The sequence below is a fragment of the Nelumbo lutea genome, chromosome 5 (genome assembly GCF_056320005.1).
Source record: "Nelumbo lutea isolate HS-2025 chromosome 5, American lotus-T2T, whole genome shotgun sequence".
In the NCBI taxonomy this organism is placed as follows: domain Eukaryota; kingdom Viridiplantae; phylum Streptophyta; class Magnoliopsida; order Proteales; family Nelumbonaceae; genus Nelumbo; species Nelumbo lutea.
The window spans coordinates 2,245,823-2,253,368 of NC_142688.1; the positions used below are offsets into that span (position 1 = coordinate 2,245,823).

Consider the following 7,546-nt stretch of genomic DNA (forward strand, 5'->3'; position numbering starts at 1 on the left):
AATCATCCCATTGTTTAAAGTTTTTTATATGTCCAAACTATCCTTTTTATACCGTTAATTATCTTGTAGTTGGAGTTAGGTAAAATGGAATAAAAACAGGGTTTTGAAACATTCAATGGAAAACATTAATGGTCCCTTTGATTTGCGCAACACGTTTATTTTGAGTGAATTGATGGGATGAGTTTCTCTCATGATTTACGTTATCATTTTTATCTATTTTCATGAATGAACTCCTCACGAGATTTTCGTTCGTCTTTTTCTCATTCGTTGTCCAATCATCTTATTACTGGCATCATCTCAGGTAATCTTCTCATCAGCGCCATGTCTGTCCAAATCTATCATCTGGTATCAACACATTTCTAGATGTGTTGTGTTTTTTAGATCTATATTTTTTTTAAGTGTGTTGTAAATTTGTTCTCAAATACATTCGTCATCTTCTCAATTTGTATTTAGTTTCAGAGTTGTCGTTAGATCTAGTAATGCTCGAACTGATTGTGTCTGTATTTTTTTCCATTTTATATTATGTTTCAAGTTATCTGAGGCAACCCAAGGGGTTGCTGTTAGATCTGTTGTGTTTTTTAGATTTGTGTTTTTTGTTTTCATTTTTTGTTTCATGCTTTGTATTTATCAGTAGTTTCTTGAATCAAGCTTTACATACAAATGGGTCAAGCCCAACAAAAGAATGACAAATGGATCAAGTTTTGTTAATTTTTTTGAATAACCAAGCTCAGTACATTTCATTGTGGTTAATTTTTTTGATAATAAAGAAAATTTACATTCAAGTTTGTGGTAGAGCAATAGAAGGGTCAATATAATATGTTCAGATATAAAGCCACTAATTTTCTTCGTATTCAGACCATGGATAAGGGAGGAATTTGAAATATAAAAATTTGTAAACAAATATAAGGCCATTAATTAGGTTTGATTTTGAGAGATGAATTAAAAAAAAATGAAAACAAATACAAGTTTAGGAGAATCACATAATGGGCAAATAAGCAAGAGAAAACATGAAGAACGTTGAATAAGAAAAGTAATAGAGAATAAAATATAAACCAAAAACTGAGTATATCTATGCAGCTAGAGAAATATAAAGCACCAGGCAAAAGAGGATAAGAGCATGCCTTCTACGTTACTTTCATTGCCAACTCAACTTCCCATTCTTGTGGCCATCTTCGAGGGGGTCTTTTCTTTAGTTCTCTCTTCCATGTTCAACCCCAAGCATCAGCAATGGTATACATATGTCCTGTACATCAAAGATCTTTCGTTCACGCATAACCTTGAGTGCTTCATGAATATCCTTAGGAAACCAATCATCATCATCATCATCCTGCATACATATAAAACAAACACTAGCATTTGTGAACAAAAAGGTGAGCTCAGGTTTTGAAAAAGGCCTGAACAAGAATAGCATGCTTCAAATCGGCCACTATATTATAGAGTTTAGATTTGACAAAACAATAATTAGAAACTATCAATTTAGTTTTTGTGAAACATCAAATTAGTGACTTGGGATAGAATTTCTAGTTGCAATAGAACTTCAATTAGGTTCAGCACTTAGCCATTATTTATTTGCAGTACTCATTAATGAATTGACTAAACATATTCAGGAGGTACTGCAGTGTATGTTATTTGATGATGGCATAGTATTAATTGAAGAAACTAAAGAAGGATTAAGTGCAAAATAAGATAAATGGACAAATACTTTAAAAACAAGAGGTTTTAAAATAAGCAGGACTAGAACAACATAAATGCAATGTAGATATAATACTGTTAGGAATGGAAATCAATGTATTTTCATGGACACCACAAAGGATTGATGACCCAAGGAGAATCTCCAAAGTCATTTACACAAGAAAGCAGTGTCCTTATCTTTCACCTTTCCTATATCAAGCCCCCCTCCATGTATTTTCTAAACATAGGCTAACTATCACATTAAAATGTATACCTACATCTACTAGTGCTCTTTTTTTTAAAGATAAATAAAAAGTATAACTTTATTAGAGAAAGGAAAAGGAAATTATAGTAGGGTGATAAGGAATAACCCAACAACAGCAAACCCAAAAGCATCAGACCCGTCCTAACAAAATCCCTAAAAACAAGGAAAAAACCTATACCTACTAGTGCTCTAGTTGATATATTTTTTCTTTCTTTTTTTTTTCTTTTTGAGAAAAAAGGTGAAGTAAATGTTGCATCTAGCATAAAGGTGTCATGGATGAACCGTTAGGCAACCATAAGGCAAGGTGTTAAATATGGATTTACACATAAATATTGAAGTATCTGGCATAAAGGCACTCTTGTATAAGAATCTGGGTATCATGGATGAACAACATTTCTCTTACCTAGTTGATATTTATTCATAAGTGAATGCTTTCATCATCACATAAATGATAAAAGGACATTATTTCAAAATGTTGACATGCTCATTAATGTAGTTTTTGTGTTTTGAAGGGTTAAGATATCAAAATACTTGTTCTTAAGAAAACCAAATAGGATATGAATCATATGATGCTGATATGCTTTTAATATTTTTTTCTTTTTTTTTTTTTGAGAAAAGGTAAAGTATAATTGTATTAAAGCAAAAAAGGTCCTTTGGACAATGAGAAGTTGTTAAAGAAGGACCTCAAAGAAAAGACAATCCTAAAAAAAGTACTATTAAAATTATCATCTTTAAACATAGCATGTATACACAACCAACTTCTAATAACCCCTATATCCAAATTGATGACCTCGACTTCAGAGAAGCTTTGTGCTCAAAAATCCTATTGTTCATTTGCTTGTACTATGTGTTTGTATATTTAAATGCTGGTTTTGTAGCAAAACAAGTAGGTCTGCTATTATCTGAAGCTCCCAATTATTAAAGCCCCTTATAAAAGGAGTTCAACAAATGCAATTGTCAGTTAGCAAAAAAGAATCAGCTACCAAGACTTCTCTGTTTGTTGCTACATTATACAAGGTTGGAAATAGCTCTATAAGAGTGTGATCCCTAATCCAAGGGTCTAATCAGAATCAGAGTCTTATACCATCTCCAATAACAGTAATTCAGCCTCCCAAAGGTCATCTAGTTCAAGAGAGAACCTCCAAAGCCAACTTCCAAGTAAAGCAAAGTTGAAAGACTTTATATGTCTTATTCTCAAGCTACCTTTGGACTGAGACTTACAAATATGATCTCAATTCACAATATGGTATTTGGGAGAGTCTTTCCAACCTGTTTGAATTATGAAACTTAATCCTTTGCTAATTGTACAAACCGAAGGCTATTAGTTTCCTGCTTATAAACTAGATTTGATGTTTAGTTGTGTATTTTTGAATTGAAGCTCCTTTTTTCTTTCAACTTTTTACTACTTTTGTTAGTTTAATGTGGGGAATACATTGATGTGGTACTCCATGATGCAATTGGTACTTGCTTCTGTTATCCTACCTTAAACCTAGTAACTTGGTACTTAGAAACTATGATGTTTGGTTGCATTTTTTTCACTTAGAATCTCTCTTTTCTTTTAGCCCTTTTGTTGGTTAATCTATAGATCTTTTCTTGGATGGTGTGGTACTCTTAATGATGCAGTTGGTACTTACTATAGTTATCCTAACTCAAACCTATGATCTTTTCACTTAGAAACAATGTATGGTGTTGAAATGCATATTTTTGAATTGGAAGTTGCCTTTTGTTTTAGCCCTTTAGTTTGATTTTTGTTGATAAATTGGTTTAAACTGGATTTGTATTAGCTGATATAAAAAAGGAGTTTTCTATACTAATGTGGTACTGCAGCAATGTAGTTGGTAATCATTGTGATTATCCTACTTAGATTAATTGACTTTTTTAGATGGTTGTCTAAAAACTGTTTATAGTATCTAAGTATGTCTTTTTCCCTCCTTAGTGATTTTGGTTTTGTATCATCAGATTTATTTGTAGGATCTTTCTTGTTCTAAACCAGAGTTTAAGCTGCGGATTTCCATACACCAACTTCTGGGAAATCCACCACCTCCACCTTCGTGAGTTTGTTATAGAAGGACCTTACTGTGAAAAATCCTTCTTTATCCCACTTCCAAATTCTCCTCTCTCTATTTGTAGAGACAGGAGTTATACCAGATAGTTGCTGCATCAACTCCATCCACTGCCCAACCTCCCAATCATTTAAAATCATTATGAACATTGGACACCAAACTACAGTATCTCCTACTGATGATGGCAGATTTGGCCCTCCAATAACCTCATGACACATGGCATCCCGAAATAGCTAGATGACACCCAGATGCCACCTAAGCGATGATTTGGAGTCCTAGATCATAGTTCGTCTTCGCCCTGACCTAGCTACCTGCCTTTATCGCTGACCTAGCAACCTCGACCACAACTTAGGTCGGCTTGCAGCACCTCGTCCAGGGCCAACCTGTAGCACCTCGTCACTGGCCGAAGTGACCTTGATGCATGGTGCGACCTCTCTCGAGGGCTTGCCGACCTAATTGAGGACCAGGCAATGACCTGAGATGTGCTCGCCGACAAATTTAGCATGCATACCCCGACACTCCCAGGTTTCTCTGAAATTGGTCGGCGTACCAAATGTTCCGGAGGATGGTCAACGTGCACAACGGTTACCTCCGAGGATTTCGGACCGGTAAGGCATGACCTCTCGGAAATCTCAGATGCAGTGCATGAAGCCTATGCCAAACAATGCCTATATAAAGGCAACAACCCCAATGACACAGGGTACATGCGATATATTTGCTCACTAGCTTACTAGCATACAAACTTTTAGCTCACACAACCCAGTACTGACTTAAGCATCGGAGCGACCTTGCCAAGTTAGCCACCCCGGGTTCTCTAATCCTCTGTCTTGCAGCTTGGTCCAGCTCACTGCACGACTAAGGTCTAGGTCATCTTCCAGCTAAGAGCTTCCAGATCGTGCATCATCACCTACCCAAGCAAAAGCCTTTGCATCCATGCAATCTTTGTTTTGAGCAATCTCATAAAGATTGGGAAAGCTTTGCTAAAGACGTTGATCCCCACACCAAATATCAGTCCAAATTTTGATTCTTGAGCCACTTCCCACCTTGTATCTAATTCCTTTTCTAAATTCCTCCAACACTTTTTGAATTCCTCTCCATGCATGAATTCCTCTCCATACAGCACACCCATAAGATATTTAGTCTTCGTTGGCTCCCAAGATGACACATCTACTCCATACTTAGCTAGAATAATCCTTCTCCATAATGCATCAGGTTGTTCAAATTTATACTTTGTCAAATAAGAATGGGTGATCAGCCCTTTTCATTCAAATTTATACTTTGTCAAATAAGAGAGGAAAATTACATAAATACTCATGGATGTCCAGCACAGAAAATAGTCATAAATAGTATATTTTAACAATGTAAAGAATAACATAAATCCCAATTAAATAAATGTCAATAAAAATCAAGAAAATTTACCATACCCAAGGATCCATGATAGGCAAAGAAACACCATTTTTGAGCTTTATAAACAGTTGTCCATCATAGACCTCCCGCAAAAATGAATTGAAGAGATGAAATTTTAAAAATATTAAACAGAGAAATCATGTATTGCAAGAAGAATAGCTTCAACTTGTTACCTAAAATAAAGCTATGTAAATGATTTTAGACTCTAAAAGCATATACATTGTTAGATATTTAATCATTCAATTATAATTATCAAACATAATTCCAAAGAAACCTTCATAAAATCATTTTATTATTTCATAACTTAGAGAGCCTTAGGAACCAATTTTTTTAAAACTGACCAAGAGGCCAAACCGTTTGTGTCACAATTCGACCACCTAGGTCGAATGGGTCAGATCGTGCCATGTTAGCAAACTACTCTAACACAATTGTCTCCCTCGCAAATAACCTAAATCAAAATGAACTGCAAATATCTAACCCAAGTGTCTATAAAGATATCTATTTTTGGGATGATAACTATATTTATTTTAAATATTTATTTGGCTTAGAATTTTTATTATCATGTGTATTCATCTGCTAATAAAAAGAAATCATCATTTTCTAATCCCTTCCTTGATTTAAATTTATTTGAGGAATCCTACTTTTAACATTTTTTCACACATGTTTTGCTTTGATAGATGGACAAAGAACTTCTGATTGCAGTGGTCGGTGTTGCAACCACTACAACTTCATTGACATTGACCATTCTACAAGAATGGATGGACTACGTGGATAGGGAGCCATCTGTTAATCGGGACTTACAAAGACAAGATTTATTGGATCGATTATGTAGGGAAAAACCAGTTGATTGTTATAATCAATTAAGAATGGGGAAGGAATCATTCTATAGGCTTTGCAAAATTCTCTGAGAAACCGGCCGATTGAATGATACATTATGAAGTACCGTGGAGGAACAAGTTGCTAGATTCCTACACATATTAGCATACAATGTTAGGAATAGAATGATGAGATTCCATTTCAGTAGGTCTGGAGAGTGTGAGTCATCACTTCAACTTGGTACTAGATGCAGTTTTAAGTCTAGAAGATAGATATTTAATCCAACCAAATGGTGCAATTGTACTTACTGAGATTAGAAATTGACTTTTGCCCATACTTAAGGTAACAAACACATCAAAGTTTACATACATATGAACTATCTACACTATTATTTAGGCATTAAAAATTAAAATGCACTATCAAAATGAAATGCTTCGTAGGATTGTGTTGGGGCAATTAATGGCCCGCATATACCTTCCTACTGCAGATGTAGTTCGATTTCGTGGTAGTAAAGGTTACCCAACACAAAATATTCATGTTGCATGTTCATTCGACATGTGTTTCACGTATGTATTACCTGGATGGGAAGGTGATGCATCGGATTCCCGCATGTTAACTAATGCACTAGTGAGAGAACATAAACTATATGTTCCTACAGGTATTAATGCAAAGTCATGTAGATCGATTTCGTGGTCGTAAAGGTTACCCAACACAAAATATTCTTGTTGCATATTCATTCGACATGTGTTTCACGTATGTATTACCTGGATGGGAAGGTGATGCATCAGATTCCCGCATGTTAACTAACGCACTAGTGAGAGAACATAAACTATATGTTCCTACAGGTATTAATGCAAAGTCATGTAGTTCGATTTCGTGGTCGTAAAGGTTACCCGACACAAAATATTCTTGTTGCATATTCATTCGACCTGTGTTTCATGTATGTATTACCTGGATGGGAAGGTGTTGCATCAAACTCCCGCATGTTAACTAATGCACTAGTGAGAGAACAAAAGCCATATGTTCCTGCAGATATTAATACAAAGTCATGTAGATCATATGGATGTTGCACAAGTAGATGCAGGGGTTTGTTTCTAATCTTGTTCTTTATATATTTAATTAGGTAAATATTATCTTGCGGATGTTGGGTTTGCTTTAAAGACTAGATTTTTAATGCCATATCGTAGCACAAGATACCATCTGAAAGAATGGGGAACACATCAACCCGAGAATCCAAAAGAATTGTTCAACCTCCGTCATGCATCACTTGGGAATGCAGTTGAACAAATTTTCGGTGTCCTTAAGAAACGTTTCCTGATTTTGG

At 35.1% G+C, this 7,546-nt stretch overlaps 1 long non-coding RNA gene across 1 annotated transcript; it reads left to right on the plus strand.

Annotated features, from left to right (window-relative positions):
- Positions 1-178: 178 nt before the first annotated feature.
- Positions 179-6,594, plus strand: LOC148849796 (uncharacterized). The gene is made up of 2 exons (XR_016098914.1): positions 179-301; positions 6,084-6,594. It is a non-coding gene; the product is annotated as an uncharacterized LOC148849796 (long non-coding RNA).
- The last annotated feature ends 952 nt before the right edge of the window (positions 6,595-7,546 follow it).